Genomic DNA, 25613 nt, shown 5'->3' with positions numbered 1-25613 from the left:
TCAGAAGGTCAATTAATATAGTCCGCTGTTATTACTAATTTGTTGGGGGTAATTTATATATCTTTTTAAATTAAGGTTAACTTCCCACAATTTAACCTCCTGAGCTCTTTCCAGAATCTCATTTCCTGAAAAGGTGAAAGAATAAACAAATGCAATGAATATATTAGAGAGGTCCAAAGGAGGAAGAACATCTTCAGTTATTTGTTTATTTATTTATCTAGATCAAGGCTGCACAACTTGGGCCCTCCAGCTGTTTTTGGACTACAACTGCCTTCACCCCTAGCCACAGTGGCCAGTAGTCAGGGATTATGGGAACCGCAGTCCAACATCTGCAGAAGGGCTGAAGTTGAGCAGCTTGGATCTAAACGCTTTTACCCCATCCTAACCCAACAGCTCCTTGAGTAGCAAAATTGAAAAATGGTGTTGATTCAATAAATATGGTGCAATGGATATTTTGTTGGGCTTGGGCTTGGATTTGGGTTTAGATCCCTGCTCTGTCATAACCTTGGGCCCTCCTCAATATCTTATGTAGGTCTCTTGCAACCTAAACCACCCCACAGGATTATTGTGACAATATAATTGAATAACCCTAGGTATACTTCTTTGAAGGAGGGAATAACCCTAGGTATTCTTCTTTAAATAGAAATATAATTATGAATAATAATAAAAATTTCACAGGAATCCCCCCCCCTTTCAGCATTCAGCACCCTGGTATTCATGACTCTGAGTTCAGTTGAAAAGCCAGCAGGAAGCCCTCTTCTCATATAGTGAGGCTCTACACATGATCTGTGTGTAAAGCCTAACCAGGCTCGGCATGGAGAGTGGGCTTAGCCCACTCAGATGAGTAGGGAGCTCGCCCTGGGCGGCTGGATCAGCAGCCCACACGACTACCGGCTCCATCACGGAGCCAGTCAGGGTGGCGGGGATAGGGGGCTGCCTGGCCCCTGGAAGTCCCAGAGTGCCCTGCACAAGTGCGCGGGGCATTCTGGGGAGATCCCCAAGGCTGGGAGGTGTGTTGGAGCCTTCTAGTCGGGGGTGTCTTCATGAGTCGCCACGGCGCGTAGCTGCACCGTGGCAACTCACAATTGCCCAAACAGGGTTAGCGGAGTGCTTGGTCTGCCAAACTCATTTATGGGGGGGGGGAATTAAGCAGGCTAACCGCTGGGAGCCGCACAGCTCCTGGCGGTTCTCATGACTGCTTGAAAGCGGGCTGGGCTCCCTTAGCCCACTTTTGAGCAGTTGTGTTAATAATCTCTGAGGCTGTTCACACGATGGGACGAAATCGGACGAATTTCGTTCCATCGTGTGAACCACCGGGCTCGGCTGCGAGCCCAGTGGTTCCTAAGTGGGTAACCCACCTAAATGCCCCTGCCCTTAAACCAGGTTTGCGGAGCGAGCACTCCACAAACCTGGTTTAAAAAACCGTGAGTAGCCGCAGTGCGGCTCCACGCCGCAGCTACTCATGAAGAGACCCCTGAAGGGGAGGCAAAAAGCTGCCTCTTGGCTCTGGGGATCTCGCCAGCATGCCCTGCATGCTCGCACAGGGCATGCTGGAGCTTCCGGGGGCCAGTTGGCCCCCACTCCCCCCAGCCCCCGCCAGCTCCGTCACGGAGCTGGCAATCACGTGAGCAACCGATCTGGCCTCCCAGGGCTCCCGTCCTGCTCGTGTGCAGGGGGAGTGGGCTTTAAAAAACGGGGGGGGCATTATGTTGAGCAGGTCTGGGCTAGAGTGTATCATCTGCTCTCTGTGGCACTATCCAGGGGCCTAGCAAGTGGATAGGAGGGGGACAGCGGGACACCACAAAATGCACCACCTCCAAATTTTTGCTGCTCTATGCAACCTGTTTCAGGTTGCTGTATGGCTGGGACAATCCCTGCTGAGTAAGACCTGATTTCCAATAAAAGATTTGTTCATAATTAGCCCCCTTCTTTAATACAAAACAAGAGTAGAAGTTTTTTCTCACCATCTTATGTTAATCTATCACTGAGTTTAAAAACGTTAATCTGTGACTGGTGCAAAAATCACATTTGTGGTTTTTTTAAAAAAAACCTGGCACATTTCAGGCTAAAACAAGCCCTTTGTCAGAGATTATATATATATATATATACTCTGTGTTTGTGTGTGTGTGTGTATATATATATATAGAGAGAGAGAGAGAGAGAGCTATGAACATGTAAATGACTGTAGTTAAGTCTTATAACATTACGTAAAATGTTTGGTAATCACACAGAAACGCAATTGTATCAAGATGATTAATGTTAAAATGACACTGCTCTAGCCAGTTGGCTCTAGGTATTTTATTGATTCCTTAATAGCCTGTAAGTTCAAATGAAAATTGCTAATGAAATGAAATGAAATACTCAGTTCAAGCAAGAGAATTATCTCCTTTTACATACTAATACATTGTGTTAATGAAAATCAACATAATCTAGTATATAACATCTGTTCATAGCATGCTTCTTATGTAATCCTATTCAAAGCTATTTTCTCAGTACAAAGAGACAGAGGCTGTTCTAACGAGCAGCCTAGCCCAGGCAAAGGCAGGCTACCCTGGGTTAGGTTGCTTGTGTGGAGTGCTGGGATCCACAAAGAACCCGGCCCTCCTATCCAGCCTAACCCTACTCCTAAACCCGGGTCTTAGCCAAGGTTAAGGGAGCAAGCGCTCCCTTAACCTAGCTGCCAAGATTGTGTGTCTCCTCGGGCTGCATGCAGAGATTACACCCCTCTGACAGAGGATAACATCAATGCACCGCGCGCGTGCTGCAGTGCATTGTGGGATAACCAGAGGCCATGATGGAGATCCAGCCTCTGGAGCTCCGTGTTGTGTGGTGTAGTGCAGAGCATCTGGGAACACAGTCCATGCTCCCAGCAGCATTTCTGTGATTGTCTGTGAGGAAGGTGAGTTGGAGCAGCCAGAGTTGGGGCAGCTGGCGTTGGAGCAGCCTGCCCCCTCACCTGCCCAATCGTGTGAATAATCCCCAAGATCTTATTACGAGAGCTACTGCAGCAGAAGGTACAAAATCAATGACAATGGAAGTCTAAACATCTAGAACAGTGGTTCTCCTAGTTGTCTTGGCTGTGGCCACAAGTGAGGCCTCCAAATGAGCACATTAACGATCACTCACCCATATCATAGGTGAGGCAGTGGAATGTGCTGCACTGGTACCTGGATTTGGGAAATAACCAGATGAGGGCCAATGAAATGAAACTCAATCCAGACAAAATGGAGGTGCTGTTGGTAGGTGAATCATCTGCCCAGGTTGATGATGGACAGTTTGGATGGGTGTGTGCTGCCGTTGGCAGTCTGGAGGTAATGAGCACATGTACAGTCATTCACACAGAAATATGTACACATGTACAACATTAATGTGTAAATAGCCCTCTCACCGTCCAGAATCCAGTCATCGCATGAAATTCAAAACAGCACTGCTGTCTCCTCATTGTATCTTCATTTCCATGGTGGGGAAAGCAGCAACTTGCTCCCCACACCGGATTACTTGGTATTTAAAGAAGGCAGAAAAATGTTAATATTTACATCTGGATCCAAACATTTCTGAGCTGTAGTGACACAAAGTTGAGATTTTATCTAGGCTTTAATGGAAACACAAACTTCCTTTCTCAGAACCCAGCTGATCTAGACTGTTTGGATGATGGGCCTTTTAGATTATCTTTTCCAAGTTGAAGCTGTCACGGCAGATTACAGAGCTGGAAACGGGGTCTCCTCCCTCTGAACACAGTGCAGGGAGACTTGCAAAGCTGCATGACCAAGTGCTCCTGCTTCTTCCTCGTAAAGCAGCCTCTGGAAGGGAGCAAAAAGCTGTCTCAGCCACAAGGATAAGGCAAAAAGAACCACTTTGGGCAGCTTCACACATAATGCCCAACTGGCAGTTCGGCAGAGCTGCTGGAGCCCTGGGCTTGTTTTTGAGCCCTGCTTCTGACCTTAGGAACAATATGCCAAGATTGGGCATGTTGTGTGAACCCACCAATCCTGGCATATCCTATCCAACTTGCTGCATGGAACGTAACATCTGTGACTTAGGTTTGAAGTGAGGGCCAGGTGTCAAGTTCCAGGCCACAAATAAGGCAGGATATGCCAAGATTGGTGGATTTGCACAACATGCCCAATCTTGGCATATTGTTCCCAAAACTGGAAGTAGGGCTTGTGCTCATGTCCAGGGCTCCAGCAGCTCCATCAAACCACTGGATCAGTACTATGTGTGAAGCCAGTCTTTGTGCTGTTCTGTGCACAGGAGTCCCTGTGCTGGGAAATTCCAGGGGCTGCTGCTAAAGGCTGCAGCCCCATTTACTTGAGAACAGAGAGCACTGGTGGCATTTTTGCCATAACTATTTACAAATAGACAAGTTGTGCAGAGGGAGCAGGCAAACACGCAGACAAACAGCACTGCTCTGTGAAGTAGAATTCATTTCCCAAAGCATGCAGTGTTTGGATGGAGCCTCCCGATCCTGGAAGCGCCCGCCATCATGCTCAGATGAATGCTGTAAGCATGAGCAGGGAGGGAAGTGGAGGGGGGGGGGGAATTATGGATGCGCCTGCAGGGTGGGACTTCCTTTTCTGCTTTAGACTGTGTACCCAAGTACACCGTTCTTTTCTCCTTATGTCTGGAGAGGGCTATAGTCTTGTTTGGAAATGCCCCAGGTCCTGGTTTTTACACACACACGCACACACACACCCCTCCCGCATCAGCTTGCTCCCAGACCAGAGAGAACCAAAGAAGTCTTGCCTTATTTAAGTTCAGAAAATGAAGAGATTGTTGCTGTTGTCATTTCAAGAGAATAACTAAGGCACATTTAAGAGAACGTCTTCTTTGCTATGAACCGCACCGCCCATTGAGATCATCTGGACAGGTTCGTCTGCAGTTGCCACCGGCTTGTCTGCTGGCTACTCGGGGACGGGCCTTCTCCATTGCTGCCCCGAGGCTTTGGAACACACTTCCTGCTGAAATAAGAGCCTCCCCATCTCTTACAACCTCTAAAGGGCAGTCAAGATACATTTGTTCACCCAGGCTTTTAATCAGATATGTTTTAATTGTGTTTTAATAGTTTTAACTTTTTAAATTTTAATTGTTGAAATACGTTAATCTTTTTATTGCTTGTTTTTATTGTCCTGTAAACTGCCCAGAGAACTTGCGTTTTGGGCAATATAAAAATATGCTAAACAAACAAACAAACCTGAGAACCTTATCGAATGCGCATGCTAATTTAGATGGCACATCACTGTGTGTATAGTGTGTGCATGGAGGAAAGTCCTCAGAACTGTGATTTTGCACTTGATTAGGCATATTCACAAAAGAACAAACTTCAGGGGAGAGGAACTGACTTCACAAAACTTAGCTGCCATGTAGTGGTCTAACTACTGGTCTGTCTAACCAAGTATCATTTATGCTGACTGTCAGCAGCTACCCAGGAGACAAAAAGCTCTTTTGCTGCTGTACTACCTGAGTGCCCTTAACTGGTTATGCTTGGGATTGAACCTAGGACCTTGTGCAAGCAAAGCATGTACTATACCACTGAGCTATGACCAGTGTTCCCTCTAAGGCATGCACATTTGTGTGCACTCAGAAGCTTTTTTATGTTCACTCAGTTAATTTTAGATCCCACTCAGGTTACATCAGGAAGGTCTCACTCGGATTATATGTGAGCACACACTGCCTTGATACTGCCACCCAGAACAAAACTCATTCTGCACACAGGTGAAAAGAATCAGAGAGAGCACTGTGACCCCTCCTTGGTGGTCTATAGGTAAATTCAGACTACTGTTTCACGTAACTAAACAAAGCCACTTGACATAATGTTATCTTTGTGAACAGTGTTCTCCGTCTCCAGTTGCTTTTACTGTTGCAACTTGCATCAGGGTAGCCTATGCCTATCCTGGGGCACTGCTGGATGTTCAATACCTGCAAACCTGCGCCATGCCTCTCTGAGCACCCCCTGTCTTAAATGGTATCAAGCAATGATTTCTGGGTCTACTATCTCTTCCACCTTGGTTGCCATTATACCACTGGTCTGCACATTTTTTGAGCTTATGGCTACTGAATTCCTTACTTGAGAATTGGGAGTCTTCATTGCACATTATACATCAACCTGATATTAGTTCATTCTAGAACTCTGCTAATAGCTGCCTTGAGGAACAAAGAATGTCTCTGTAACACAGAGCTTTAATGACTTTGAACCTCTAATATATTAAAGCTGGTTTGGTTCCCATTCCATTTTGACCTGGTTCATATTTTTATTATTCGTCCCAGAATTGTACAAAAGCACTCTTTGTTTTGCCTCCAGAGTGTCTTATGTGTCGTCTACATACATTGGTTTGTTATCTTGCCGTGTAGTAGTGGCTAGCTGCCAACACTGAGTAGATCATCCAGCCATACCCTTGGCCAGAGGTTTTCAGGAAGGCAGATCTATCACAACACCAATCATTTCTTCTGACCTTAAAAACTTATCAAATGGTTTGAAGATCTCTTCCAAGAGCCAGTTTTAGCGCAGTCCACAAAGATGTCTGGCTCTCTAGCTACACATGCAGCATCTAGCATCATCCCCAGGGCACTCGGCGGGCGGGGGGGATAATGACAGGTGCCAATGGTCAAGAAGAGCTCAACGGCTGCTCAGCTCCTTCACCACCTCAGTGTGATCCCCAGAATTGCTCCTTGCCCACCTTTGTTAGGTATTATTTATTTGATTTATATGCCGCCCTTCCAAAATGGCTCAGGGCGGTTTACAATTAAAACAAACCACTAAAACAAAGAGCTAAAACAAATTAAAAACAATATAACAACAATTAACAATTTAAAAACATTTTAAAACAACAATTAAACAATTGCAGTGATGCAATACAGTTGAAAGACATCGACTCCTTCACCACCTCTACTGTGGGCCCCCAACAACCCTGTTTGAGCACACCTCCAAATTCCTCTGACACCTCCTAATTCAATACATATGAACATTCAAGACAGGACTTGCATTTCCCCCCATAGCTTGTCCCCGGCTGCCCCCTGAATGCATATTTAGTAGCCTGTCTTGCCCTTCCTTCCTGCATACTTTAAGTAAAATATTTGTCCTCTTTTATTTTTAAAGCACCACCTGTGTATTCATTCAATTAAATGTATATTAATCCGTGTGTGTGTTTTTAAGAAAGCAGGAACAAACCATTTTGAAAGTTGAGGAAAACTTCTATGAGGAGGAGGCAGGTTAATGATGTCATCAGTGTCTAGCCAATCAGCACTGTGCAGTGCACAGCTGGCTTCTGCTGTAAAGACTCAGAAGCGGAACATTGTCTGAGAGAGAAAATTGTACATTTACCTGGAATGAGGTTGAGGCCATTTTCCCAGTGGGCTCACCACTCAAATTATGGACATCTATTTGCCTCCTAAAAAAATGAGTCAGAGAGCTATCCATTGAATGAAAACTGTACTTATTAGACACTGTAAATTAATACATGTGCATTTTGAAAGGCTATAGAGTGTACACAGAGGGTTTTAAATATATACCCCAGTTAATTTGCCATATGGATGTGTTGTTTTTGGGGGGAAATATTTATAAAATGGTTTTTCCAAATGTTTAATCTACAGCAGATGCGCCTGGCATTCATCTGTTTGGGTTGGCATTGGCTGTAGGAGATTTGATTAATCATACAGACCTCCTGTAGCAGAGGAAACAAAGGCTATTATAGGAATCATCTGTTTATGACTAAACAGTAAAAAAAATTAATATCCTGACTTCATCAAATAAGCAAGCCCTCTCCGAAAGCTCTGTGAAATGGAGAAGGTTGTGAGTAAGCCACATATCATTTTTCATCTTGCTATTCTGGATGCTTGCCCTTCTTTCTTCTATACAACTACAGAGCAAGCGGCTGTGTCTATTGTACCAAAAAAAAAAAAAAAAGGTCAGTTGTATAGTTGCTTTTCAGGTTAACCACATAAATTGCAACTGACTCTACTTTGCCTTCCTTCCCATTCCAAAATGTGGGGATATTTTCCATACAGGATGTTGCTTTAACCAAATCCTTCACTTCAGCTGAAGCGTTTGTTCCATGTGGATTTGTCATTACTGTATATTCAGAATTCCTCTAGCAGCTGGATTCATTTATGAAGCTGCCTTTTTGGTTGAGTTCAGATGTAACACAAAACCTACTTGCAATCTTGGCTGTCCAGTTGTTTGCAATCGTGTAAACCCGCCCCTTGAGGGAACCACATGTTCCCTCAAGGTGGCAAACCTAGATGTACAATCAAGAACTGAAGTTGGTTTGTCACCCCTAGTAATGCTGCAACTTAGATTCACACTATCTGAACCCAGGCTCTTCATTAACCTCCGGTTTGTTCCAGGCAAGCCAGCCCCATTTACCATTGATACCAATCACGGCAAAGCAGATGAGATAGGGAAGCCTTTCCAGTCAAGAAGTAGTACAAGGCTGGATGGGATACCACCCAAGGCCTTGCTGGGAGGGGCAGACAAGAGGCATACAAACTGATGCTGAATCCAAATAAGACGGAGGTACTTATTGTGCAGGGTCAGAACTTGGGAGACGATTTTGATCTGCCAGTTCTGGATGGGGTCATGCTCCCCTGGACGGAACAGGTATGCAGTCTGGGCATGCTTCTGGATCCAAACCTCTCCCTGGTGTCCCAGGTTGAGGCGGTGGCCAGAGGTGCTTTTTATCAGCTTTGGCAGATATGCCACCTCCGTCCATTACTTGAGATGAACGATCTGAAAATGGTGGTACATATGCTGGTAACCTCTAGGCTGGATTACTGCAATGCGTTCTATGTGGGGCTGCCTTTGTACATAGTCCGGAAACTGCAGTTGGTCCAGAATGAGGCAGCCAGGTTGGTTTCTGGGTCATCTAGGAGAGACGATATTACTCCTGTGTTGAAAGAATTACACTGGCCGCTGATACGTTTCTGGGCAAAATACAAGGTGCTGGTTATTACCCATAAAGCCCTATACAGTTTAGGCCCTAGGTATTTAAGAGAATGTCTTCTTTGCCATGAGCCCCACCATGGGCTATTAAGATCATCTGTAGAGTTTCATCTGCGGTTGCCGCCAACTCGTCCGGCGGCTACTCAGGAACTCCATTGCTGCCCCTACTCCATTGCTGCCCCTGGATTTGGAATGCGCTCCCTGTTGAAATAAGAGCCTCCTCATCTCTGACAACTTGTTAAAAGGCACTGAAGAAACATTTATTCACACTGCCTTTTAATTAGATTTATGGTTTTAAATTGTTAATGTTGGTTTTAAATGATTTTAATGTTAATGATTTTAAGTTTAAATAATTTTATTGAGTTTACTTGTTTTTATTTTGATGTAAACCACCATGAGCCATTTTTGGAAGGGCGGGATATAAATCAAATAAATAAATAAAAAATAAATAAAATTGTACTTGGATTCTACCACTACATTTTCCTGCATGTGTAAATCAAGGATACATTTCTAAAAGAGCCCACCCTCTGTTAGGGATGTGCACAAAACTGGCTAGGCCAGTTTGGCTCGAATCCAAGCCAGATTTGAGCCGAGCTGACCTGTCTCGGTTTTGGTTCTGGTTGAACCAGACCAGGTCCAGTTCAATCACCAAACCAGTTCAACCCAGTTTGGATCTCTACTGGCAAAGGGTAATCTGGTGAGAATTCTCCTTTACCAGTAAAGGGAGCGGGGAGCATCCTTAAGGGTAGAGCAGGGAGTCATTTACTCACAACTTCCATCCACAATGGTGGCATCCATGGGGGGCGGTGGCAGTGGCAGCGATGGCTTCCCGCCCCACCCCAATGGCCTGCCCCAGAGTATCCTGGGACAGCAGTGGCCTGGTTCGGGCCTTCTTCAGCCCAGTTCAGGCCTCTGTGCACACACAAGGGGTCATTTTAGTGACCTCTGCACATGCGCAGTGGCCATTTTCATGGTCATGCAAATTGCCTCTGTGCATGCACAGTAGTCACTAAAATGCACAGAGGCCCGAACCAGGCTGCTGGCAGCCCGGGATACTCTGGGGAGGCCAATGAGGTTGTGGGGTGCTGCCACACACACACCCGTGCCCACCACCACTGAGGATGGAAGTTGTGAGTATTGATTTATTTTATTTTATTTATTTAAAATATTTATACCCCGCCCCTCCAGTACACTTCTGCTTGGGGCAGCTCACAACAATAAAATAGATACAAGGTAAAATAAAAGTAATAAAATTAACCAAATTAAGTAAACAAGTTAAAAGTCAACTGCGCAGATAGGTAAGCAGGAAGTCAATATTTACTTAATTGTAAGCTATTGTAAAAGCCAATAAAAATTTAAAATGAAAAAAAAAAGCTAAAAACCACAATCAGTATTGAGTTATTTTAAAAGCTAAAAATTGAGAGTTATAAAAACTAAAAACTAAAGAATCTACCAGATAGTAAATGACTCCCTTCCCGTCCACTCAACCTTTAGGGAAGTCCTTCTCCCTCCCCATTTACTGGTAAAGAGGAATCCTCACTGGATTCCCCTTTACCAGTAGAGATTCAAACCAGCTCGATTTGAACCAAGCCCAGTTTGGTTTGAACTTGGACTGGTCGTGGTCGATCCACTTTAACACCAAACTTGTTGAGCCGAGCCAGTTCAACGCTGAGCCCAGTTTGAATTGAGCCGACTTGCACACCCTTACCCTCTGTATTCCTGGAGCTGGGGTGAAAAGGTACCCACTCTTTCAAGCTCACTGCTATAGCCTGACCATTGGTTAATGAGGCAAACCAAGTGGTAGAACATGTGCTTTGTGTACAGAAGGTCCCTAGTTCAATCCCAGTATCTCTACTTTAAGAATTAGGTAGTAGGTGATGAGAAAGATCTCTGCCTGTGAACCCTGGGCATGCCTGTTAATCAGAGTTGGCCAATGGGCTACCTGGACCAATGGTTTGACTCAGTGTAAGGCAGCTTCACTTGTATATGTAAGCCTACACATTCTCATTCACCTTCAAAATAACTCAGCCTATGATTTCTGGCAGTTTTTCACTTGTTTATCTTATTTCTATTAGAACCTCGTTCAACTCCCCTATTGGACTTTTACAGCTGAGTAAATATTTGTGAAGAGCCATTTACTCTGTGGCTTTTTCTTCTCTTTCTTTTGACAGGACAAACAGACATCTTGGCAATATTAATCTACGTATTCTCCATTGTAAATGTTTCCATGAAGCTATGTTTATGATTTCTGATTTACATTACAGCATTTGGGTTGGAATAGATTTTGTTTACACTGTGATTGGCCACCCAAGTCACATGTTGCTACATCTGTCTCATGACATCATCTTGGATAGACCTTGGCACCTCAAAATGTGATTGAAATTATTCCTCTTCAGCTCAGTGCTTAGGCATATGCTTCTGCTCCTCTGGGGTGGAAAAGTGGCAGATATACTTTTATGGCTTGAGCTGAAATGTTCATGCTCAAATCCAAACCAGTTCCTAAGAATATTTCTGGTTCCAGAGCTGACTTTGAGCTATGGATTATGTTCATTATGACTAAACCGCAGAACAGATTTTCAGTGTAGGCCAGGAAAACTGGAGATTGTGGGAGTGTAAGAAAACAGGACTTCTGAGAATTTATGGAGTAGTCCTCTTTCACCTCTGAATCAGAGTAACCAACTTTAATTAGTCTGGGATTAGGGCTAAAGATTTCCATGGCAGAAGGATCTGTTTCTAAGCAGCCTTTGCCCCTAGCACCTTGTGGTGTTTGGGGTTAATCCATTCCTTGATCCAGGCCAATTTTTGAATGGGGCTTTAGTTATTTGTATTCTCGTCCTGGAGTAAAGGAGAGGCTACCAAACAACCAGCAGCAAAAGCACTGAAGGCAGACTGCACTTGACTCTCTGTACATAATATCTTTTTCATTAAACTATTAATATTCCTGACTCTACTCCACTGCCTTGTCCTTGCATATCACAGCTCTTTCACTTGGATTCTACACACCTCTTTTTACTTTTTAAAAATAAAATTAAACTGTACCTCACTCTGATTATTGGTCATGTATACAGGGCGCAATTTTGCATTCCCATAATCAGAGATATTCATATAACCAATGCTATAATTATGGGGAGTCCTTAATTCAATCTACTTAATCTCCTCACTTATATATGATGTGGTCCTTAATTCATTCTACAGGCCCCACCTGCTGACTCCCTGAATTTTTTCCAAATCATGGACCCCGTGGTAGCCTTCTAAAAAGAGGATCAGGGTGGGGGCTTCATGAAAGGGTTGTGGGTCAAATCTAGATTTCCCCACTCTCAGATGTTAGCAAGATAGTGGCAAGAGACAGGGTCTTTTGTGTGGTGACACCCTGAGTCTGGAATGGTCTCCTGAAGGGGACTCACCTGGTGCCTACCTTGATGAACTTTAAGAAACATCCAAGACCTTTTCATATATCCAGGCTCTTAGTGTACAATCTGAAGTTGTTATTGTTGAATTTGGTGTTTTATCTAAGCTTCAACTGTCACTTTTTACTGCTTGTCTGTTACTTTTATTGTTCTTATTTTTATTTTAGAAATGTTTCAAGGTTATTACACACACAGAGACACACACACAACCTGAATGGCTGTAAGCCACCTTGAAATTCTTGGAATTATAAGACAAGGTACCTTTTCAAAAGAAATTAATATTATTAGGTGAAGGTTTTGTGAATCACAGGGGCCATTCACACAACCTACTGGGTGGGAGGGAAGGCTTTGCAAACCTTGCCTTCCCCCCCCCCCAAATGATCATGCTCTGCTTGATGGGAGTACGGAGCATGCTCCCACACGATAAGCGCTGCTCCATGCAGTGCATAGGAACATAGGAAGCTGCCATATACTGAGTCACACCATTGGTATATATAGCTGAGTACTGTCTTCACAGACTGGCAGCGGCTTCTCCAAGGTTGCAGGCAGGAATCTCTCTCAGTCCTATCTTGGAGACGCCAGGGAGGGAACTTGGAACCTCGATGCTCTTCCCAGAGCAGCTCCATCCCCTGAAGGGAATATCTTTCAGTGCTCACACTTCGAGTCTCCTATTTGTATGCAACCGGGGCAGACCCTGCTTAGCTAAGGGGACAAGTCATACTTGCTACCACAAGACCAGCTCAGAGCAGGGCAGATCGCTCTGAGGCTGGGACTCATTGTCCTGGCATCTAGTCATCCCATAGTGCACCACGTCCTCTGTCTCTTAGCCGGGTTTGCCGTCGAGGTGCAGCAAGGAGCCATTTGGCCCTTGGTGGTTCCCATGGGCAGCCAAACCTGGGATTAGCTGCCCTAGCCCTGTCTTGACTGCTCATGAAAACAGCCTCATAGATGTTCTCTCAAACTTCTAGCACTAGGCCCCTGTCTCTGTTTCATCTCAAGCTGCAAGCCGCCCACGCGGATACACAATCCTGGCAGCCCACTTGTGCCTTTCACCTGGGCTTATATCAGGGCTTCAGCACTGGGTTTGGCACCATGGCACCGCCGGGATCCACGTAGATCCCAGTGGCTCTCACGCAGAGGCGTAACTAGGGAAAATAGCGCCTAGGGCAAGCACTGAAATTGCGCCCCTGTCCAGACAGGAATGATGGGACTTGTAGTCAACAATATCTGGAAATCCCTATTAAAAGGAACACTGTACCATCTAGACGTAGTTGTTGATCAAAACCTGAAAACATGAGCCATCTCTGTAAAAGACTTAGAACAACAGTCAGGAGTTATGCGAGGATTCCAAGTGTCATTTTCTCTGTCTCATCTCATTCTTTTTTAAAAACATGACTTTGTCCTAGAGGATCACCTGCCCAAATAGCCACTAGCAAAATAGGGGAAGAAGAAGGTGGTGGTGGTGGGGTGTCTATAAACCAGTGAATGATTCCTGCCAGCCTTTGTCTTATGATGACTGTTGGCTCATGATGGGGTATGTGTGGTATGCATTCACCACACCAGTGCTTACTTTGACACCAAGAGGGAGGAGGATACATTAGTTTGCCACACTAGACAGAGGCATTTGCAACAGGAGCAGACAGCCAAGTTCTGCCAGGGCAAAACCAGCCCCTGCCAGACTAAGAAATCATTGTAATTTGCCCCTTCCTGTCACAAGCAGTGTGCTGTTCTTTTATTATTAACTCTAACTCTCAAATATCCCAGTCATGGATGAAAAATTCAGGGTCAGTTTACAAGAGACACATTTTCTACATGGAAGTTTCTTCTGTGCATGTGTTGTGCAGAAACCCATGTGCAGTGACCGCCAGGGGCATAGCAAGGTTGGAATGGGCCAAGATGAGATTTTAAAATGGGCCCCCAGCCCCTCAAAGTCCAGGGCCTCCACACACCCCAGGCCCCCAAGGATTTAAGTATGATATTTCAAAATAAGTATGCTGCCTGGAAATACATTTCACTGAATACACACATGCACACTTCACAGTATATAGTGATATACATTGAGTACTATATATTTGTGCTACTTTTAATGCCTAGAACACACTAGCAATGCTAATTATTAAAATGGCCCCCTCACTGCAGATTAGCAAAGGAGACTTTCAACCATGCAGGGTGAGCCTATGTTTGTTTTCTCAGAATTCTGAACAAATTCAGTCAAGTTTGATTCCAGGAGGTTTTTCACACAAGGCTTTTAAAGCCCTTTAACACACATCTCCTCTGGAATGGAGGTGTTGCATTCACATGTTGGCCAGATTTACCCTGAAGTCCCTGCAGGTTATTGGAGAGCAGTTCACACACAAGAAAAATAAAATAAAATAAAAGCACAACACATGCTTCACAGTTCTCACTCAGACCTTCTGGGTTACAAAACAACTTGAACATAAGTGCATTTATAAATGAATGAAAGAATGAATTAATGAATGAATGAATATTTGTTCCAGAAGTTTTTGTAATTTTCTGACATGAAACAAGCCACTTATAGGCCTTAGATAGTTTTTGTTTTTAAAGCCAGCACATTTTTCAGTCTGTTTTAAATTAAATATGCAAAGACTTCTCAGTCTCACCCCACCCCCCATATCAAAGCCCTATGGCAAGCAGATCCCTATATACGGGGATAACCACAAAAAGGAATTCACAGCCTACCTTGCAAAAGCTGTGCTGGATGGTCTGGCCTGCTGCAGGGAGCTCTGCCAGCCTCCTTCCTGGCTTGCTGGGGCCTGCCGAGTTCAGGCTCTAGGGAGGCCTACTCGGAGGCCTCTCTGGAAGCCCCGCCCACCCACTGATCGGCTGAGAGGCGGGGAGAGAAGAGCTCTGCAGTTTGCAGGCTGATCCGATCCTAGGCCTCGCTGATCCTAGGCTGGAGCTGGAGACAAGTGGCTGGGGGGCCCTGGGGCTGGGCAGGTGGGCAATGGGGTGGGGGTGGCAGGAACTGGCGTGGTGCCCCCACCTCAGTGGCGCCTAGGGCACGTGCCCTGCCTGCTCCCCCCAGTTCTGCCTATGCTCTCACGAGCAGCCAACCCCAGGCTTGACTGCCTAAGCCTGGGCTTACAGTAGCTGCTAAGCCTGGGCTTGACTGCTTGTGAGAACAGCCTCACATTTTCATGTGATTATCATCAACAACTGGATGATATTTACAATTCAAAATACATTGAACTTAATATATTCCTCTCAGTGCACTTTTGACATATCCTCTCTCTTTCATTCTTCTACCGATTTAGCAGGCTTCTTTAAAAACAACAACAACTGAAGTGTGGTAAAGTTTGCCTGCTTCATTCATAAGGAAAGGGGGGAAATGCTGTAAAAGAGGGAGTCTGCATTAATAATATACCTCTTTGGATTTTGCATAGAAGTCCCAGCGATGGCTGAGCACATGTGCTCCATCACTGGGAAGACAGAGAGAGGTTTTTCTCCTTCTCTCACAACACTAGAACTAGTGATGTGCACGGTCCGGAGAAGTCCGGACCGGCACCGAAGGGGGGCCTTGTTTCTAGGGCGGGGAGGGCTTGCTTAGCCCTCCTGCCTCCTTGCCCCCGCCAGCGCCCGTATTGAACAGTATAGGGGCGCTGGAAACCAGCCGCCCCCCCCCCCGCCGCCGCGGCGGCGAAATAACCCCCAAAGCCAGCCAGCCAGCCCTCCCTCCCTCCCAGCTAGCTGCCCGCCCACCCAAGCCGCCATTCTGCAGGAGGCCTTCCGAACGAGAGGAGCTCTGTGCCGGAGCTCCTCTCGTTTCTTATGCAGTGAGCGAGCGGGTGAGCGAGCGGGTGGGTGGGTGGGCGGGCAGCTAGCTGGGAGGGAGGGAGGGCTGGCTGGCTTTGGGGGTTATTTCGCCGCGGCGGCGGCGGCGGGGGGGGCGGCTGGTTTCCAGCGCCCCTATACTGTTCAATATGGGCGCTGGCGGGGGCAAGGAGGCGGGAGGACTAAGCAAGCCCTCCCGCCCTTAAAGGCATACCCCCCACCCGGACCCGAACCAGGCAGGGCCGGACTGGTCCGGCAGTTCGGCCATTCTTTGGAATGGCCGCCGGACCGGTTCGGGCACACTGCTAACTAGAACCAGGGATCATCTCATGAAACTGCCTAGAGATTTAGGACTGACAGAAGGATGTACTTTTAAACACAGTTCATCTGTGGAATTCTCTACCAGGGAGTGTGGTGATGGCCACGCACTTGGATGGTTTTAAAAGGAGCTTAGATAAATGCATGGCAGACAAGTCTATCAGTGGCTGCTAGCCTGGATGAATATAGGCTACCTCTAGGCTCAGAGGCAGGATGCCTCCAAATCAGGGGCGTAACAAGGCTGGAGTGGGCCCAGAGACAAAATTTTAAAATCGGCCCCTCACTGATACACACACACACTTCACAATATATAGTCATGTGACTTGCCTCTGGGGGGCCCCTCGAGGCATGGGGGCCCCCAGGCAGCCGCCTCCCCTTGCCTAATAGTAGTTATGCCCCTGCTCCAAATTCAAGTTTCAGAGAAGCAGCAGCCGGAGAGGGGGCATGCCTTCAAGGCAGTTTACAAACAAATAAAGCCAGAATTAAAACCAAGCATTAAAACAGTAAAAAAAAATTAAAACGTTGAAACAGTTAAAGAAAACCAATTAAACAAGAATAACAGCAACCAGATGTCTTCAATTCTGTCATAGATCCTGAGCGTGCAGTGCTCAGTTCGTGTGGCAGTGGCTTGTGACCTAATTTATTGTAGAATGAGTTTCATGTAGACAAAAGCTTACCGGATCTTCTATCCTCGGTCTTTCCTCTGTTACATATTCATGTATTTGAAACCAGAAATGCAGAGCACATGTTCAATGTTCAGATGTGCCGCTGTGCTTGTTAAATAATTTCCAGCTATGTTCTGATATTTATCCATTCATCCCCTGCTAACTGAACAAAGAGGCACCTTTTTAAGTGATGATTCTTTTTATCTAGCGGGGGAGAGCAACTGGCCCTATCCATCCCCGGCACAGCATCCCTCCAGTAACTGTTCCTGGTGTCTATCTTATGTTTCTTCCCCATCGCCCCGCCAGATTGTGAGCCCTTTGGGGACAGGGAGCCATTTTATTCATTCATTCATTTATTTGTATCTGTATAAACCGCTTTGGAAACTTCAGTTGAAAGAGGTATATAAATATCCATTGTGTTGTATTTTATTGTATTTTAAAGTAGCATTCCCATCTGTTTTGGCAACTCAGTCTCACCACTTTGCTGATGTATTTGAAATTCTGAAAAGTTTGAGTAAGGTGTGAGACAGTCATACAATGAGCAAAAATTGTGTTTAAATATGAAATATGCGCTTTCAGGAATGTTTGTGAATGTATCCCCCCGCCGCCGCCGCCACCAATATCTGCATAGGGCATATCAGAAATCCCAGTACCTTCATTCATTCATCATCTCTGAGGCTGTTCTCATGAGCGGTGAAGACTGGGCTAAGGCAGCTAAGCCTGGGGTTGGCTGCCCGCCCATGGAGCTGACCAGCTCCCTGCAGCGCCTTGGCAGCAAACCTGGCTAAGAAGCTGGCCTCTTAAATGAGGTTAAGCGAGTGAGCTCTCCCTTCCCATTTACCTGATTGTGTGTCAACAGCAGCTGCTTTCAACCAGGGCTGAAGCAGTGACAGACGCCTACCTGTAGCTAGGGAGATCCCCACAATGCACGGCACACTCACACGGTTCTTTGTGGGATTTCCGGGGTCTGTGACAACATGTCCCGGCCCCTGCATCTCAGCGCTGCCCATGGCAGCCATGTGCCCTCAGGGCATGCGATCCACACACCCAGACCCGCGCCCCCCCCCCTATCGTCGGTGGGGAAGGTGGCCTTTGCTGCTTTCCCCAGCGCCCCGCCCACAAGCTCTCTCATACGATCATGAGAAAGGGCTCTATGTGTTACATTTGTCTTATACAATTCCTGTATAATTCCTCAGAGCAGTTTTTAAACTCACAACAACCCCGTGAAGTTGCTTAGACTGATCCTCAGGCCTCCCCAGGAAGTTTCATTTGACACGTTGATGCCACCCTGCAATCCCTAGGTATCCTTAAGCACAGAAGTGTACCTTCTGGCAGTTTGGGGGCAGTGTACTTTTATTAACATCTTCCCTATCCTGGTCGTGAAACTTTTCTAAGACCTCCCATTTCTCATTTTCTTTTTAGCACCATTCTCTCCATGCAAATAGTTCATGTGGGCTTTCTCTGGCGTCGTAATGGCTGTCATTATTATTGTTGTTGTTGTTTTTATTTTTCCCAACGATTAATTAGTCAGTGCAACAAAATTACCTTTTGCAATTAAAAACGTAATTTGCTTGGAATGATTGAGGCGATAGGACAAATTCATCATTAAGCCGCTTGTAACTCCAAGCGACTGACCACTTTTTCTTTATTGCTAGCACTGGCGGGTAGGTGAGACACCACTGATGAAAAGAAACAATCCAAAGTTAATGTGTTTGCTTAGAATGACTCACACTTGTCCTTTGGCATTTGGGGGATGATGAGTAAGGATTGTTATCTACATTATTAATAAAGATCATTTGGTCGTAGGTGTCTCCTGAAAGGAACCCTTTTGATACACAGGCAGAAGGGCAATCGGCAAAATGAAATGCTATTCAAGCTGTCACACATCTAGTCTTTAAAGGGAAGAATTAAATATGGTACCTGAAAAGTTGCCACTTTGGTGAAAAGGCCAAATGAATCAGCTCTTGCCAGGATAATTGTTTAGTTATCCATCAAATTACTCTTGACTTCATGTGTGTAAATTTCAGAGAGTGGCGGTGCAGACAGTTCTAGACCTTGGCTGCTGAGCAATCCAGTGATTTGCACCCCTCTGGGATTCACGGGGTTTGCTGGAGTTCACTTAAGTGACACTGACGGGTCAATTCCCTGCCAGAGCAAACAACTCATCTTCATCATCTTCTTTGCAACTTCACATCTACTAACGATCAGTCCTCGTAATGAAGGCATTTTTCACCCTGTCAGGAGTCACAAGGAGAAACATTGATTGACAGAGTTATCTGGATTGTAGTAATTAAATCAGGGCAGACAAATCCCAACTCTCATTATATTTCAGACATGTCTGCACCAGGAAAAACAGAGGTGAAAAATGGTGGGTTGCTTCTTGCCATTTGAAAAGCATTATAAACACATGCATGATACGTTACAGGAAATGTCCATTTGGGGAGTGCGGACAATACTGGATTAATTTAGGAGCATAGAAAGCTCCCCTATGCCAGATCAGACCATTGATCTACCTAGCCCTATATTATTTTCTCAGACTAGTAGTGGTTCTCCAGTAACTCTAGGAGAGGCTCTTCTCCAGCACGTGAGATTTCTTTCTAATGGAGATAGCGTAACACCCCCCCACACACACATACACATGTTACAACAGCAGGGATTGAACCAGAGATCATCTGCATGCAAGGCATATGCTTTGCCAGTAAGTTACTACTGCTACTACTATCACTATCACCACTACAAATATTTTTATTCTGCTTTTCAACACAAGTTCTCAAAGCAGTTAAAAAATAAGAAAGCAAGCAAGTAAATAATGCTTCCCTGTCCCAAAAAGAAAACAATCTAAAAATAAATATAAGGTAGACACCAGCAACAGCCACTGGAAGGATGCTGTGCTGGGGTTGGAAATGAACAGTTGCTTTTCCCCTGCTAAAAATAAGAGGATTGTATTTTGAAAGGTGCCTTTTTGTTCTGTTGCTACTGCTGCTGCTGCTGCTGCTACTACTACTATTGCTGGTGCACTACTATGTATATTTAATAACCACTTTTTAACAAAGGTTCTCAAGGTGGTTTACAAAGACAAATACATAATAAGTAACAAAGATGGTTCCCTGTCCCAAAAGGTCTCAAGTTTCAAAATAAGCCTGAGACAGACACCAGCAACAGCCACTGGAGGGATGCTGTGCTGGGGTTCACAACATTAAAATGTGAGTGTGGACAGTCAGACAGATGCAGTTGCTCCCCTCTGCTAAATATAAGAGAATCGCCACCTTAAATGGTGTTCCTTTGCTAAGCAGGCATATGGCTCTGTTATCTTTGCAGAGTTAGCAGAAGTGAGCTATGGCCCCACCTCTCAGACACATTTTCTAAGAGTCAAACATAGGTAAATGTATATACAGCTGAATGTTGACAAGTCCATTTAGAGAAATCTTTGGGGCCTAGTTATTACTTTGTTTTCAGACATACATAAAACTGGCCTGGAATTTCCTGGAGTAAACATGTGAATGTGGACATTTACTGAATGTTTGACTCCCTCTCTGAACAAAAAAAATGTCCACATGCTGTCTGGGTTCAGTTGAGCCTGAACCCATCTCCCTGGAATGCTAGTTCTCTGTATGCAGGATTAATATATTTACTCAGCTGATATTCAAACTACTTAATTTGATATCATAGAAAGCTGCCTTGCACCAAGTTTGAACATTGGTCCATCTACTTCAGGGCTGTCAGCAACATTGATAAGCAGGGGCTCTCCAAGGTTTCAAGAGGGGTCTTTTACAGCCCTACTTGGAGATGCCAGAGATTAAATCTGGGACCTTCTCCGTGGAAAAGCAGGTACCTTTCACTGAGAAACAACCCCATTCCATATGTGGGCATCCTTTTGTGGAGTGACAACTGATGCCAATTTCGGTTGGTTAGGTCCTCTTCCTAGCTCCTCATTAGCTGTTCCACTCACATGCATGGACTGGTTGACATGGGGGAATCTGTGATTCACTCTGACATATATCTGAGATATGTTTACTCCGAAATATATGAAATACTGCAGCTGACATCTACTTGTCAATATCAATATACAGCAAATTACCAGCATCAAGCGGGCTTGTTTGACATGCTAATTCTTCTTAACAGTTGGCGATGGTTTCATACGACAGTCGGTGGTGGTACGATATGCCCTTTGCACTGACTGGGGCGTTGTTTGCACCATACAGCTCACAACTGATTCATTTCTTCTTTTGAAAGTTTGTCTGATTTATAAATAACTCAAGAATAGGGACAGCCAATGCAATATTCATGAGGGGAGCTCAATTCTCCTCATAGTGATTGAAACTGGAAGCAGGTATTTCAGGCCAGGTGCAGCACCCACGTGCGGAGGGCCGTCCTGCCGTTCAGTGGTAGGGCGCAACAGCAGGATTTGGTTTAATCTTTGTAAACTGCCTTTGGTCCCTTTGAGAAAAAAAGTGGGATGCATTTTTTAAAATAAGAGTCTTGTTATGTTTCCTTTCCCCCACCCCCACTTCAGCTGGGCAGAGACAGGGAGGCCCATATGGACCTACTGTTTCCAATAAGGCCTGAGTGCTGTGGCGCATGTGAATTATGACCACAGTTGTGATTGGGACCGCAGCACAGAAGACATGGCAGTAGGGCATTCAGGAGGGGCTTATACAACTGTATGGAACCCACTGCCGATACTGATCTGGGACCCAGTGGCCAGGCCCTTGTGTGGAAGCCAGAGGAAACATTGTCCACAGGGCCTTTGCCTGGAGTTTCCTGATTGCTTCTTGAGTGAATCCATCCTGAACCTACAGAGTTCTGTTGCTCAAGGACTAGACAGCAGGCACCCTTAGATGTGTGCCAATGGCGGTGGGGGGTGGTTTGTCATACAGTTGGACCCTACATCAATCCTCCTGTGTGCTAATGCTGGGCCCCATTCTGGAATAGGTCATGCCCAAAGTTTTTATGGACACAATGAGGGTGTTTACACACACAGCCAAGACCGAGCTAAGGCAGCCAAGCTGACTCTTGGCTGAGCGTGTGAACCTGTGGGAGCTGACCGGCTGCTGGTGTTGCCATGGCAGCAAACCTGCCTGTGGAGCCAGCCTCTTAAATGGGGTTAAGGCAGTAAGCACTTCCTTAGACCCATTTTATAAAACCATGTACAGCGCCAGCTGCTTTTAGCTGGTTCTGCAGTAGCAATGGGCACCCACCCGTTGCTGCAGGGATCCTCACAATGCACCGTGCACTTGCATGGTGCATTATGGGATTTCTGGGGGCCAGGACAACATGTTGCTCCGCATGATCCAGTGCATGATCCTCCGCACTGCCTGGGCCATCAGAGGATCATCTGGGCGCAGGAGGAGCATGCCCAGCAATGGAGGAGCAGTCGTCTGTGGGGAAGGTAAGTTTAAGCTTCCCCGCCGCCCTCCCTCAAGCTTTTCTCTCTGATCGTGAGAAAGGGCTCAATGTCTCTTTGTCCTTTTAACTACATATTTCAAGGATCTGTTCTTTCCCCTAATAACTTACTATGCCCATGTTGTTACGTATGCCCAGAATGTGTAAGAGCTGGGTTATTGGTACCAATGCTAACATAAACAGAGACTCAATCCAGTGCCCAGTGACACATATTTTGGATGCTGTTTAACTTAATAAGTGTACTGCCGTGCCATTTTGTTTGCTGTAAATCTATCGTGCTTTAGAACTACCGAGAAGTAAGTCTGTCATTTGGACTGGGTGGGTGGTGGTGACTGAGATTAAGTTGATTCATCGCCATGGTGGGGTTGGCAGCAATGGCTCATTAGATGCTTTGTATGAATCAGCAGAGCTCAGGATGGAGGGTATCATCTCAGCTGCATCTCCGGGCCTCCTCCTGTGGCTTACAAATCTCTGAAGCATTTTTTGTCGTTTATTATTTGGATGTTTTTAACCACAAAGGAAGCCATCTCAGTCTCAGTCATAGCATGGGCCTGCCCAGCTGCCCGCTCAAAGCATAATTCAGCTGCATGCATCTATCTAATTTCCTGGATCATGGCATTTTACATGTTTGCTTTCCATTGCACAGTACTGATTCACATCTGATAATCTCAGGTGAGCAATCTCATGTGGGCACCTGAAGCATCTGCAAGGCATAGTGAGCTAATGTTGCCATAGATCATAAAACAGAACTCTGTCTGGAAGAGCCTCCAAACATATCCCCTGCTGCTAATATACTGGCTGATATTCAAAAAAGGGTCACAGGTGCAGCATGGGAACAGTCTAATAGCATTTCCTAACTAACTGCATGGCTGCAGTGGGGAAGTGGCAGTTTTTATGCCCTCCCCTTCCCCAGGAAATCCTCTGAGACACTTGGAAATATGCCCCTAAGGGTTGCACAGCCCTTGGAGACATATTTTCATGGGACACAGAGGACTTCCTGGGGAAGGGAAGGGCATTAAAATTGCTGTTTTCCCACTGCACCAAGGCAATTATTCTGCTCAGCAGCTCTCAGGGTGCACCAGTGCACTCTTGCTCTGTATATGAGCCACTGTTACTTGTGGGAAATGGCTCGGTCATTTCTTCGTTTGCCCCAACAAGTTTCTGTTCTTAAACAAAACTACACTGGCTGGCATCCAGGTTAACAAAGAGCCAGAGCAACATGAGAAGTACCAGTGTTTCTGAAAGGTTCCACTCAGCTGCACTGCTGGTTCAGTAGTATGGGCAAATTGTGATGACCTCCCCTTTCCTAGGAACTGTGCCACTATAAAATATGTCCCTGAGGATCATGCAAAGGAACAGGAGGTTACTGAAATTACACACACATACACAAAAGTACCAGTGCAGCACTAGTCTGTGACTCTTCAGAAACATTGATACAATACTGGTGCTTATCTCATTGCACTAGTGCTTTGTCAGTCAGGATGTCAGCCACTATCATCTAATGGACAAGGGTCACAGTTCCAAGTCATTTATACACTTTCATTTTTCTCTTCTGTGGGGTAAAAGAGTCAGCTGTGCAAGCAGCCTCTCCTGTGAATGCAGAACCTACATACCTACAGTTGCATGGGATGGGGCCAGTGGGCATTGTTGTGGTCCAGGCCTGATTTATATACTAAATATGCTCATTAGCTAGCATACAAAATTAGGCCTGTCTCATAGTGTCACCAAGTGACCAAGTTCTTTTATATAGTGACCATGTAGGATCTGGGTGCAAGGAAGAAAGGAGATCAAACCAATCCTAAATGATTCAATGGGCTTTAATGAGTATAAAAAATAACAACACCAATCAAGCTAAGCAGAAAGCAGAACATCCTATCAGTATTACTAACAGTATTTCAACCCTAGCCAGCAACAATATTCACCCAGTGTTCCTAACTAACATATGTGTGTGTGTTAAATCTTCCTAGAGCCTAAAAGAATTCAGATATAGATGGAAAAGGCGGGGGGGTAAGGAAGGTTGAGGACTGGCATGGGTTGGGGATATCAGAAATTAGTAGAGGGTGTGGGGGGAGGAGATGGAAGGGAAAGGATGGAGGGATATAAGGCTTGTGGAGGCAGCATATTACCCAGATCAGAGGCTTGAGAATGGTGGAGCTTTCAGCTGAAGGAGAGAGGCTTTTGGCTGGAGACAGGAGCTTTTAGATCAAGCATGCAGTTTGCTCAGAGCACGGCTGAGAGTCAGAGCACCATGGCTGGGGAAGTCTTGGCTTCTCACTGCGCAGTGGAAGTCACAGACAGTTCCTGTCCCATGGAAAGAGTTCCTGCCTCTAGCCCCATGGCTTGGGCAGCAAACCCTTGGATTGCTCATGAGCAGATCTTGCTTGTAGGCACAAGATTGCTTGTAGGCACAAGACTGCTAGCTCTCTGTCCAATAAGCTTCATTCTTTATAGTTGTATTTTCCTTTGATCTCTCATAGAGTCTATTTGAATTCTCCTCATCTTTTCCTGGGTCCCCAAAAAGGTGACAACTTGCTGTTACCTTCTGGATATCATCTTTTAATTACTCAGCCAGTCCAGAGAGATCTCAATCTCATCTTCTGTTAGCTGCTATCTTGAGGAGGGGACATTGCCCAAAGCAAATCTGCATCTCTGAGTTGCAAATGGGCCCCTTCTCTTGTCCCAGATTTGCTAGCCTGGTCCCAAAAGGTGTTAAAAGTCAGGAGTTAGTGAGAGAATTAGTTCTATTTGTGTGAGACAGCAATTACATTATTTCTTGTGTACCTCTATCTAGTGTGTAATTATAACAAGAGAATATTTAAAGTAACATAAAAAGGGGTACATGTGTGAGAGTTAATCAATACATTTGACTGAGGCAGAAGCATCCTGTCAGTGAGGAAAAGGGATAATTTCAGCAGTGTGAGACTGGTAATTAAGCCTGACCCATTGAGTCTCTTGTGAGTTCCACAAACAATGATAAACAATGCTAGATTACCCCTGCCTCCACAAATCATTTACCAGGCATTACCCAGGCAGATCTGGGTGTCAATTCACCCTGAGTCCAGGCATTAATTCCTGTCTTAATAAAATGGAACC

General features: G+C 45.4%; 1 long non-coding RNA gene across 1 annotated transcript; it reads right to left on the bottom strand.

Annotated features, from left to right (window-relative positions):
• Nucleotides 1–2283: 2283 nt before the first annotated feature.
• LOC128324913 (uncharacterized) lies at nucleotides 2284–15165 on the bottom strand. Its single transcript, XR_008307160.1, has 2 exons — nucleotides 15043–15165; nucleotides 2284–9136 (listed from the first exon to the last, which is right to left on the bottom strand). It is a non-coding gene; the product is annotated as an uncharacterized LOC128324913 (long non-coding RNA).
• Nucleotides 15166–25613: the final 10448 nt, after the last annotated feature.

This window comes from Hemicordylus capensis, chromosome 4 (genome assembly GCF_027244095.1).
Source record: "Hemicordylus capensis ecotype Gifberg chromosome 4, rHemCap1.1.pri, whole genome shotgun sequence".
NCBI lineage: Eukaryota > Metazoa > Chordata > Lepidosauria > Squamata > Cordylidae > Hemicordylus > Hemicordylus capensis.
This window is presented reverse-complemented; position numbering and strand designations above follow the sequence as displayed.